Source organism: Pristiophorus japonicus, chromosome 15, assembly GCF_044704955.1.
Source record: "Pristiophorus japonicus isolate sPriJap1 chromosome 15, sPriJap1.hap1, whole genome shotgun sequence".
Lineage (NCBI taxonomy): Eukaryota > Metazoa > Chordata > Chondrichthyes > Pristiophoridae > Pristiophorus > Pristiophorus japonicus.
Window position 1 is genome coordinate 124,137,215 of NC_091991.1, and position 13,100 is coordinate 124,150,314.

The 13,100-nt window shown below is 42.8% G+C and overlaps 1 long non-coding RNA gene across 1 annotated transcript; it reads right to left on the reverse strand.

Moving 5' to 3' along the window:
- Positions 1–1,431: 1,431 nt before the first annotated feature.
- On the reverse strand, positions 1,432–8,538 carry LOC139225850 (uncharacterized). The gene is made up of 3 exons (XR_011587166.1): positions 8,420–8,538; positions 6,558–6,663; positions 1,432–1,547 (listed from the first exon to the last, which is right to left on the reverse strand). It is a non-coding gene; the product is annotated as an uncharacterized lncRNA (long non-coding RNA).
- Between the last annotated feature and the right edge of the window lie 4,562 nt (positions 8,539–13,100).

Here is a 13,100-nt window from a genome sequence, read left to right on the forward strand (position 1 = left end):
CACGCCAAAAAGGGATGAGTTCACAGGTGTTTCAATGAAAAACCTAATACTCCAGGTCCCGAACTACACCCTGAAGGATGGAAGATGTCTGTGCGTGGATTTTTTTCATGTGTGGTGACCGTTGCACACCAGCCACCACACGGGCTTGACAGAGCTAGGTCTTGGTCCAGTGGCAAGGATTAACCAAGACGTCTGGAACCCAGCTCTGCTGCACGGACTTAGTGCGCACACATATCGCAATGTGGGCTGGCCCGTGCTACCCCTGGGCCCACGCCTCTTCTGGGCCCCAAACTCACGCCTCTCCTGGGCCCTGATCACGTCGCTCTACGATCACTCGCCGCTCCTGCGGCCCGACCTCACCACTCCTGCTGTACCTGCCCAAGCTCCAATCAGTGAACTGGACCCTGATGACATCCAACCTGGTTTACAGTGGTATCTGCAGCACCAGACTGATCAATAAGAAGTAAGCAGATGACATAGCCTTAAAAATAGTCAGTCTTAATGCGACAGAAAATTTCTGCAGACAGGTATGAGGGAAAAATTGGCAGTAAATGTAACACGTACGAGACAAGTGTGCTATATTCAAGACTTTTTATGTATTATAAATAGATAGTTACATTACATGACATTACAGGGCCGCAACACAGACCGGGGATTGTATTGAACTGACCATCCTGTGTGGGTGGGTCAGCTCCAATGCCGGTAGTGGCACCCATCCCAGCGACAGGGCTTGGATCTCAATCTCCATCAACAGTTCTTGCATTGGAGGTCCTCCCCCCGTATGCCGCTGATCTGCTGCTATTGCAGATGTCTTCTTCTGCAGAAAATGAAGTCAATGAAAGTAAAAATCTTCAATCCATTTAACATCGCAGACACACAGGGTCAAACACACACATGAAAACACTGCATTGATCCTGTTGTCATTGCCTGAAAGCACGAATACATCGCTGTAACATTAAGATAAATAATATCATCCATGTGACACTGAACCTACATTTACATGGTATATGACATATGGGGGGTGCATAAATAAAATCATGACTTACTCTTGCTACCCTCACCAGGTCGTTCCATCTCTTACGGCACCTTTCCCCGGTGCGTACCATGGTAATTGTGGAGGACACAGCCTCCCCGATCTCATCCCATATTCTGTTGTACTCCTTTGGGTGGGGGGGCTTTCCACGACCACCCTTCGTTAGGTCGGAGTATCTCTCTGTAATATTCTCGAGAAGGGCAGGTAACTCCGTCTCGGCGAAGGTGGGCGCCCTCAACCTTCTCGATGTTCCTGTGCTTCGATTTCGTTTTCAGAATTTCCATTATATTTATATTTATTATATTTATGATATGATTTTTGATTTATAAAACATGTATTATTATTGTTGATCTTGTATAATTATTATTTGTTAATATTATTTAACTCTGTAATCTCTAATGAATACAACTGACCCTCGAAGACTTTGCTGCTCCTTCTTACTCTCTCCCTCGACTTCAAATCTATGTGCATGTGCAGGTGACCCCTGACCCCTGAAATCGTGGGGAAAAAGCATCTGAAAAAAAAGCAAAAAAAGAAATAAAATTCGCGCATGCGCAGTGCAGTGCCGCACTGTCCATTGACAAGAAAGTTGATCTTGATCGCCTATGATACTGCATACCGCCTGCTGCACACCACTCACATACCACCGAAAAAAATGTCACCAAACTAGCGCTTTTCGGTCTCGGTGGTATTCCGGTGGTTTGAAATGACGCACCGCCAGAATATTGCCGAGAAATGGGTGGACCTTACATCCTAATGAATTTCGGGCCCTAACTTGTCATCCACCATCTAGGCCTCTGTTGCTCTTTTGCTGATGATCAGGGCATTCATAAGAACAGTTCAAGCAAATTGTTTTCTGAATAACTTTCCGTCGAATGAGAAACTGAAATGATCTTCTAAAGCTATCCTGCAAGTTTTCATTTCTCTCACAATTTTATTCGCCCTCCACGGAAGGCAGTCATTGATTCTGAGATGTGGTTTCATGAGTCTGTCCTCCAGTACCTATTCCAAAGGTTATAGTTTATGTGTATCTCTTAAGATTATCAGTGTGTAGGTTCACTGAGTTGGATGTGTGGGAGAGAAGCAGGAGTAAAGGATGACTTCCAGCAATGATCCTGGCCTCATCTGACATTTACACACCTGCACATTCCATCAGGGATCACTGGGCAGAAATTGTAATAGAGTGTCACCTAGTGGACTACTGTGGTAATGCAACTACTGATGTAAATACTAAAAGGGTCAATCGGCAAAGCAGAGAGACTTTTGCAGAAAAGCTAAAAATTCAAGGTAAATTACAAGCACACTTGGTAGAACTGTCGATGTTGCCACCATCCAGATGGCCGCACCTATGGGAATAAGAGGGTGCTTGGATGAGTTCCATCACAACCGGGAGATTTTCGGACCGTATGTGGAGTGGCTAGGCATGTTTTTCACTGTGAATAGTATCATTGAAGACTCGATGATGAAAACCATAGCTGGTTTTAGAAAGGAAACAGGCTATTTTCTTGACTGAAGCATGCCCCCGAGGTGTATGAAACCCTGAAAAATGTGCTTGTTCTCGTCATGCCGAAGGACATACTACTAATGGAGATTCTAACCAAGTTAGAAGAGCACTACAGTCCTAAGCTCCTGGATATTGCTGAAAGTTATCATTTTGGAACATGAGATCAGTTGCATGACGAGGGTATCAGTGAGAACATTGTAGCTTTAAAAAAGCTATCCATTCACTGTCATTTTGGAAACTTTCAGAATCAAGCATTGTGTGACCGCTTTGTTTGTGGGTTGAAAAATGAAGCAAGCAATCAGAAGGAAGTTGTTGACAACCCCTAACTTGACTTTTGATTTAGCTTGTCAGACAGCTATATCGATGGATATGACCGACCAATACTCCCGAGAATTTCCAGCCACTTTCAGTCATCAGACAACCGAGCTGAATCGCCTTCAGATTAAAATTAAAAGGCAGTTGGGCCCCAAGACCTCAGCAACTGGCCAAGGTAACAGAGCATTGAAGTCATGCTATCAGTGCCTGGGACAACACATTGCTCAAAGCTATCCGAATGTGAAGGCAGAGTGTTTCCACTAAAAGAAAACTTGGCATCTTGTAAAGGCGTTACAATTGAAGAGTAAATCAACATTCAATGCTAGACGTAGAAATTGCTAGAGACTACATAGCATTGAAGAGAAGTAACAGGACAAGGAAGTTCTGGAGATATACGTCATCAGGAGCATGATAATATCTAACAACGATTCGCGATGTATTGTCATCCAAGTAGACGTTGCAGGAACCAGGATACCCATGGAAATCGACACTGGTATATCCATAAGCGTAGTACTGGAATCGTTAATTCTTGACACGTTGCGTGATTTTCGACTGGAGAAATCGACGATAGAGCTGCAAGGCTACTCAGGAGAGCAAATCCCTGTGGTAGGATGTATCACCTTATCATTGAAATACAAATATCAGTTTCAGAACTTGCTTCTCATAGTAGTGGCAGGAGACAAGCCTGCCTTGATAGATAGAAACTGGTTTGGATCACTGAAGCTGGATTGGAATGAGTTTTTCTTGTGGAAACAAAATTTGCATCAAAAGATATCAAGCAGTATCCGAAGGTGTTCCATGAAAAAGGCAGTCCGATCCAAGACTTCAAGGTGATTGTCAGAGTACAGAAGGACACAAGACCATTTTACTGCAAGCCACGTCCCAGACCATACGCACTCAAGGAGAAAGTTGAGCAAGAACTCAAAAGACTAGAAACTGAGAACATTATCTCTAAGGTAGAAGAAATATATTTTTCATACATTGATGAACAGCCAGTCACAGCTGAAGAGATTGGTAGCACAACCAAACGTGACCCAGTTATGTCAAAGGTATATGATTACATAGTAAATGGCTGGCCAAACCAAGTATCAGAGGAAGATGTTCATCCATACTTTGTTCGTAGGAATGAATTGTCAGTGGATAAAGATTGTATCATGTGGGGTGCAAGAGTGGTTATCGCAAATAAGTTCATGTCCAAATTGTTAGGAGATCTTCATGCCCCAGCACCTGGGAATGTGTTTGACCAAGAGTTTTGCATGCAGTTACTTATGGTGGCCAGGTTTAGATAAAGATATCGAGTACATCGTCAGTCAGTGTACGACATGTCAATCGGTAAGCCGGAAACCAACATCAGCACCATTACAGCATGGAAATGGCCTCACAGGGTGTGGCAAAGGTTACATGTAAATTTTGCTGAGCTAGAAGGATAACAATTGTTCATTGTGTTTAATAGTCATTCGAAGTGGGTAGAGGTGTTTCCGATGCGGAATATAACAAGTAAAACACTCGACAATTTGCAAAGATTGTTTTCTTCATATGGCCTCCCAGAAGAAATTGTGTCTGATAATTTTGTTCAGAATAATTTGCACAGTTCATGAGCAGAAACGGTGTGAAACATACCAAAGTTCCTCCATACTACCCTGCTCCAAATGGTGCAGCAGAGAGTGCATAGTACAAATTGTAAAACGTGTTCTCATCAAGCAAATGTTGGATCCAAATCCAAGGAAATGGCAGTTGTTGTTCGACCACAAATTAGCAAATTTTCTGATGACTTATCATATTACTTCTCATATAACTGCTCGTAGAACATCAGTAGAGTTGTTTCTCAAATGACAGCCACGAACCAGATTCTTGTTGTTAAAGCCAAATTTGGCACAGTCAGTAGAAGAGAAATGATCAAGACAGAAAGAGAGTCATGATAGAGGTAGAATAAAAGAGAGAAGTGTGAAATTGAATCAGAAGATTAGAGTGAAGAACAATCACCATAAATGCTAAAAGTGGTTACCAGGAAGAGTACAAATTTGGTCAAGATGTTTAATCATGGAAAGGTTGGGTTTGTTCACACTGATCATATTTTACCTACAGAAGTGGAAGGAGTTGAAAGGTGGAATGATTTGATTATTTCTGATGAGTTAGATAGTCTTGTTTTAAGTAGAGTGTCAGTAGCAAATCCTACATCAGATGTACTAGAAACAAGTCCACAAGGAAGTCAGAATTTATGTCTGAGTCCGAGTCTCCTGAAGCTGTAGAGAGTCAAAATGTAGAGCAAGGTTTCCCTTGGAGAAAAACTCTCCTCAGGGTCAGCCTATAATGATTCTAAGTCCTAAAACAAGATTGGAAAATTCTATTCAAGAGCAAAGGCATCCTCTTTGAAACAGAAAACCAGTGGTTAAGTTTGATTTGAAATATGGCATATCTTTTGTTGTGTATAACCATGCAAGTTATGTATAATGATTATTTTGTTGTGATTATTTCTTCAATAAGGAGGGAGAAGTATAATAGATATCCACCTGGTGGACTACTGTGGTAATGCAACTACTGATGTAAATAATAAAAGGATCATTTGGCAAAGTCACATGATGGCAGTTTCTGTGTAGAACCATCTTGTGTGTGTGCTTCTTAGTGATGTCGTAAGAATATATCACAGAAATTAGAATGGGAACTTATCTCATTTTGTTCTCTCATCTCAAACCAAGAAATATTTAAGGCCAGTTTTAGCACCCCCACCACAGTCACCAAAAAGTCCTTGAATATTGTTTGTAAATCAATCCTTCCATATTTTATTGGTAAAATAAAATGTGCTTATTAAGTCTATACACAGAAATACTTAGAAATTACAACAGGGAAATAGGCCAATCAGCCCAACCAGTCAGTGTCGGCATCTACCCTACACATGGGAAAATAGCTCTAATCACATTTACTCACTCTGTTCCCATATCCCTTGAACCCATTTTCCTCATCCACCTATCCTATCTAATCTTCAATGTTGAAATATTTTGTGCCTCAACCAGCAACCCTGGATGTGAATTCCATAGCCTCACAACTCTCTGCGTGAAGAAATTTTTCCTTCCCTCTTTTAATTCTCTTACATTTAATCTTGTGTTTATGGCCCCTCGTCCTGGATGTCTCAAGTACTGCTTCTATCAACCCTGCCCCATCCTTCGAAAATGTCAACAATTTCTGTTGTATTCTGTTGTAATTTATGTTGTTCTAAAGAAAAAACGTTTTAAGTCTTTCTTCATATTTGTTCTTCCTCATACCAGATAGCATCCAGGTGAAGCTGCATTGTACCCTTTTTAAAGCATCAACTCACTTCCAACCACTCAGAAAACTGCCCTTAGCTCCTACTATTTTTGAATCCAGTTCCCTATCTTACCCCTAATTTTGGATGAGACATTAAACCGAGGTCCCATCTACTCTCTCAAGTGGATGTAAAAGATCCCATGGCACTATTTCAAAGAAGAGCAGGGGAGTTATCCCCAGTGTCCTGGCCAATATTTATCCCTCAATCAACATAACAAAAACAGATTATCTGGTCATTGTCACATTGCTGTTTGTAGGAGCTTGCTGTATGCAAATTGGCTGCCACATTTCCTACATTACAACAGTGACTACACTCCAAAAGTACTTCATTGGCTTTGAGACAACCGGTGGTCATGAAAGGCGCTATATAAATCCAAGTATTTTTTCTTTTTAATTCCATACCTTTAATCTGATCTAGTAATCTCCTATGTGGTATCTTGTCAAAGGTTTTCCAAAAGTTCATGTATACGTCATCCACAGTGTTTCCTCATCTACCAGGTCTGTTACCCTGTCAAAGAATTTTATGAGGCTTGTCAAATACAGTCAACCTTTTTGAAGTCCTCCTGGGTACTTCCAACTATTTTTTCGTTATCTAGATATGTGGTAATATCATCTTTTAATTAAACATACCAACTTTTTTTCCTACCACAGATGTTAATCTAACTAGTGTGTAATTATCCACGTTAGATTTATTTCCTTTTTAAAAAATGATAGCTGCATTGGCCACTCTCCAGTCCTTCAACACACATTTGCAATCAGTAGAAATCTGAAATTTAATTTCTATAGCTCTGGAATTTCCTCCCTCAACTCAATCAGGATCCAAGGATGTATCATGTTAGGCCCTGGTGCAATGACTTCTCTTAGCTTAACCAACTTATCTAAAATTGTCCTTTTATCTATCACAATATCGTATCTCTTGCCCTCAACCACTTCACGATTTAACTCCTCTCTGATATCCTTCTCTGTGGTAAAGACCAATGTGAAGGATTTATCAAATACCTCTGCCATATTTTGATCATCACCTGCAAATTGACAATCCTCTCCTCTCGCAGATTCCACCTTGCTTTTAACAATTTTCTTTTTATGGATATATCTGTAAAATACTTTACTGTTCTTTTTGATGTTTTTGAATTTATTTTCCTCATCTTACTCAACCACTTTACTATTTTCTTATATTCTCTTTTATTTTTTTTCATCATTAGTCCTCATAGGCAGTCTTCTTCAATTTGAATTGGTTTCTAACCTTTCTTTATCCATGGCACTACAAATAGTTTCCTCCTTTTCTAACAGAATATATTTCTTCTGTACCTTTGCAATCTGTTGCTGATCAGGTGTTCTAATGTGTTTTTTATCCTTGAGTTTAAGTTATTCATAATTATCTATCTTAATGAGCATTCCGGATGTCTTGGCCAGTTATGGTCCTCATTTGCAAGGTTGTTAATTACAGCCTGTAACTTTTACAGCTGTTTAATCCTGATTAATCCCTTCTCAAGCCTCCACTGGCAGCTAATGGTTTTTGTTTCAGAATCTGAATATTTGATGTTGAATTGCATTATTTATCTTAAAGCCGTATCAACTTCATGTCAAAATCTTTTGAATGTGTAATTCAAAGATACAAAGGTATTCTTTATTTTTTTTTCTCATGAAACTCAGCATCCTTGCTACCACACACATGAATGTCAAATATATTGATTTGGATGGCCTTGTAGTGTAATATATTTTACGCCTTCTGAGTGAGTGTGATTATGCTTAATTTCTTCTATGTCTGTTTGTAAGCTTATTAATAAATGGTGCAGTTGTTCATGGCCTGCTGATGGCTAAGCAGAAAACTACGAGTTATTACACTGCCAAGTCATTTTATAGTCGGCTTGTTCTAAGCTCTACGCCAAAAAACAACATCATTAAAACTCCTTGGTTAGCCCATATAGTCTGAGACTATTGAAAATGAACCGCTTGATTGAGCCGAAAAGATTTCAAAGCTACTGTTGTGTTACAGGTTCTGCCACAAGGGCACTGGAACTTGTCCGTAGCCAGTGGACTAATTGTTCTACTTTTGTCATTGATTTAAAAAAAAAATTCTGTCTTTCAGTCATCTTCGCAATTTCCTTATAATATTCTGTGATTCTAATTCAACTTTTTTGTGACTGTCCTGAAAGAAACTATGCCCCTTTCACTTGGACTTGCTTGCAAATAATTCAATATCTGGACATCTTTAAACATGGTTTACATTTTCTTAGTGATGACTAGTATTTTCACTCACTTACTTCACTGGCACATCATAATCTTTGTTCCAACAAAACACTATTTGACTCCAGTAATGAGATATTTGAATGCCTGCACAGCTGTTGCACATGGTCAGTCCTCAGTTGCTTGCCATCCTTAACTTCATCTGTCAAAGAGTTACATCTTCACATTAATTCCAGCTGCGGTAAAACATTCTAATGTGATATTAATTTATTTCTATTCCATAATGAATGCTGTTCTGTGATGGCTATACTTCAGAAAAGCTATTTCTTTACTTGTTTGCAGGTTCAGCTGCTTCAGGCTATGACATTTAGTTTTGAGATTAATGATTTTAGCTCTTTGCTTTGATGTGATTGCTGACTTCCGTCTGTTTTCTTCTCCTGTTCAATTGTTGCTCTGCACTCTATCCACCGGACAGAGATCATGCTCATTTTTCATTCTTGTCTCTGTCCCTGGACCTCTCCTGCAAACTGACTTATCTGTGGTATGCGCCATGCTTTAGTCTTGCTCCTGGATTGTTACGAGGCGCGTTAACTATGTGACCAAAATATTGACCCATTGTGATCGTCCATTAGTTCCAGAGAGGAGCAAACCAAATGTTCCCATGACTGATCAACGACTTCTTGCCACATTGCAAAGTGTACGTTGCCTTCGGAGACCGAGAAGGAGGGTGACAGTGGAGGTGAGGAATGTAAAGAAAAAGCAACTTCAACAGAATATCAACCAAACCACATCCCTCTCCTAGTGCACAGAGCCTCTGTGACCTCCTGGATGCAGGGATGTATGGCAAACTGCAAGCTGTTTGCTACGTCACCTGCTCTGGTCTGGAAAGATCCATAGCGAAAAAATTCAGGGTCACGACCATGTTTCCTTCAATTTTTGGGGGGGGCCGCACTTTAAAGGGCTGAGTGGCCCATTCAAAAGTCCGCACAAGTGCAGTTTTATCAATTAAAAGCTGGCTCACCGGGTCACGGTCACCTTGAGGGCCACTGGCAGAGCCGTTGTCACCCTGCTCTGAGGCTGCAGGTCTGGTTCCAAGAGGTGGCAGAGTTCTGTGCCCACCTCTCTGGTGAAGTGGAGCCGCCGAACACACTGCTCCTGGCTTAGATACAGGTAGGAGAAATGCTCCTTGAAGGCCCCGGGTGGGTAAGGCCTCCCACTGAGAGCCCTCCTCCACCCCCACCCCCCCTCCTCCTCCTCCTCCTCCTTCTGTGAGCAGTATGTCCCCTTTGCTGCCTCTGTTTCATCTTGCTGCAACATGACAGGGTGAGGGGGACTGCAATCTAGATCCCCCCAGGACTGGGAGCAAGTGGTGTAGGCAGAGGCCATCCAGTGGCAGCCAACACCTTCCCAACGTCCAGCAGCACTCCCTACACACTTTAACAACTTTTCAAATGTTTTCCAGCAACTTAGTGCTCCTACAAACTTTGCAAGAGCCAGTAAATAGCAAAAAGCAACTAACCTGCGTTGGATGTACCCCTTTAAGTAGCACTGATGGGGGGGGTCCCTGGTGCAGCTGAACACACGTGCTTAGGGGAGGACGTTGAATGGGGTGGTCAGTTTTAAAATGGCAGGTCATGCGTCAAATCAGCAGTACATGCTGACTGACGTCACGATCTGCCTACTCTGAATACTGCTGGCTCACGCGTGTACCACCCGCGCTATCACCCTCACCAAGATGCCATTGAATGCAGGCCGCGCTGGAAGCGAGGCGGAAGCCGGTTTGCCTTCAAAACTGGCTAAAACTACCATGCTCCAGTGCCACATTTCATGGTCCTGGACATGCTGTGGAGAACTTCTAAGACCATGTGCACCTGACTATATATCACTGTGACCCCCACCTCTGGGGGGTCTATCCTGTTGGTGGGACAGAACACACCCAGGGATGGTAGTTGTTTGTCGTGTTTGCATGAAGAGTTGAGTCAAATTACATGAATAACAGCAAAAAAAATGATCTCAACAGTGAAACAATGGGGTTGGCTTGATCTCCCAGCATAATTTCAGTGGGAGATGGGTGGCTGAGAACAACAGCCACCCAGAGGAATCAATGGGATCCTTTCCATTTTCCAAACAACCCTCATTTGTATGCTTTAGGTGATCTGCCGGAATGAAACATACTCCCATCGGCAGCTCGCCAATTAGGAGCTGGAAAATTGGTGAACTGCTGTAGGTTTTTAAAGGCCTGCAAGAGCTTAAAGGGGGATGGCAGGTATCCAAACCAGTGAAGTCCTGCACAAAGATGCCTGGGGGGGAAAAAAAAGAGTTAGAGTAGGGCCTGGAAGTTTTTGATTACAGGCAAGAAGTTGCAAGTGGAGTAAGTTTATGAGAAGATGTGGCTCAGTGGGTAGCACTCTCACCTCTGAGTCAGAAGGTTGTGGGTTCAAGTCCCACTCCAGGGACTTGAGCACAAAAAAAAATCTAGGCTGACATGCTCAGTGCAGTGCTGAGGGAGTGCTGCACTGTTAGAGGTGCTGTCTTTCAGATGAGACATTAGAATGAGGCCCTGTCTACTCTCTCAGGTGGACATAGAAGATCTCATGGCACTATTTTGAGGAAGAGCAGGCAAGTTATCCCCGGTGTCCTGGTCAATAGTTATGCCTCAATTCACATAACAATAAAACACAATGGCCCCAAGTTTCATGCCGCGATGAAAACGGCACACCTCCGAGCTGGGCGCCTGTTTTTCGCGCCTAAAAAAAAATCCGATATTCTCGAGCTCCTTGGAGCTCGATGTCTGCTTGGCACGGCGCGCTCTTCGCAGCAGGGGGCGGAGCCTAACACTTGCGCCGATTTTCTAAGCAGCAGGGGGCAGGTACAATTTAAATTAGCCTTCGTGGTGCCGGCAACCCTGCGCGTGCGCGTTGGAGCATGCGCGCACGCGCAGTCTCACACAAACATTGGCACTCGGCCATTTTTAAAAATACTGCAGAAAAAGTGAAGATTTGTTTCTTGGACCCCTGCAAAGGCTTGTAATTTAATTTTTTTTGATATCTCTGTGTGTGAAGGAGTGCTTTTAGCAGCACTGCTGAATAAATCACCTGCTGAAATCAGTGAGTTCAGCTTTTCACTGCTAAACTTGCAGAACCGGTGCTGCATTGGTGCATGCAAATTAAAGACTGTGTGTTTGGAGAAATAAGAGTGCCAATTCAACTTTGCAATAATACAATGCAGCACCCATTCTGCAAATTTAAATATAAAACTGTCGATGTGGCTGCCTCTCCCTGTCCAAATGGCCTCAGTCCCCCTCACAGCTCGAAGGCTGCTGCTGTATCTTCGGCTGCCGGCCAGCCACTGACGCCGCTGATATCCTATGGCCGAATGGCCTCACGTCCGTCCGCTGCTGATTCTTTGGCTGCCGGCCAGCCACTGACGCCACCCCTAAAGCGTGGCCGAATGGCCTCAAGAACCTTAATGAGCTGCATGTGTCCTGCGTTGATTCTTCAGCTGCCGGCCAGCCACTGACGCCGCTGCTATCTCATGGCTGAATGGCCTCACCTCAGTCCGCTGATTCTTCGGCTGCCGGCCAGCCACTGACGCCACTGATATCTCATGGCCGAATGGCCTCGGGTCCGTCCGGTGCTGCTTCTTCGCGGCCAGCCACGAAGAGAAGGAAGGCCTGCCTCAAGCACTGCAGCTCAGTTCGAAGCTTGCTGCCGCTGCCGTCGAGACACTGACGCCACACCGCTGCCTGTCTCCAACATGAAAGGCCTGCCTAAAGCACTTTCACACAGGTAGGAACAAGGTTTATTTAATCTTTTCTTTGCTTATAAATTTTTATTCAGGTTGGATTTATTTGTATAATATTTGTATAAGTATAACTAAGGATTGATTGTAGAATTTAATGACTTCCCTTCCCCCCCTCCCCCCCCACCTCGTTCCCTACGCCTAATTTGTAACCTACGCCTGATTTTCTAAAATGTAGACAAGGTTTTTTCGAGCGTACAAAAATCTTCACTTACTCCATTCTAAGTTAGTTTGGAGTAAGTTTTCACTCACGAAACTTTGAAATCAGGCGTAAGTGGCCAGACATGCCCCCTTTTGAAAAAAAAATTCTGTTCCAAAGTGAAACTGTTCTACCTGACTAGAATTGGAGCGATCTAAATGTGGAGAATTCCAATTTCTAAGATACTCCGTTCTACGCCAGTTGCTCCTAAAAATCAGGAGCAAATCATGTGGAAACTTGGGGCCATTATCTGGTCATTAGCACATTGCTGTTTGTGGGAGCTTGCTGTGCGTAAATTGGCTACCGCGTTCCCCAACAGTGGCTGTAAAGCGCTTTGAGGTGAAAGGTGCTATATAAATGCAAGTCTTTTTTTCTTTCTTTCTCTTTAGATGGGCAGCAGCTGCCAACTTGAGCTGGTGTACAGGCATAACAAGTAGTAGCACAACGTGTGAATGTGAATAGCATTTTCTCCAGGACCAAGCTGCAGAGCAGAAAGAAATGTGATGATCTCATCAGGAGTGGTAAGCTATATCCCACTTCATATCATAGAATCTTACAGAACAGAACGAGGCCGTTCGGCCCATTGTACCAGTGCAGACTCTTTGAAAGAGCTATCCAATTACTCTCATTCTTTCTGTACAGCCCAGTAGGACCCTTCCTTCATCTCTGCTCAATCAATCATTTATTTCCCTCCTTTCTATGAGTGGCCATAAATCAGCAGAGTTTAGAAGAATAAGAAGTGATCTAATTGAAACATA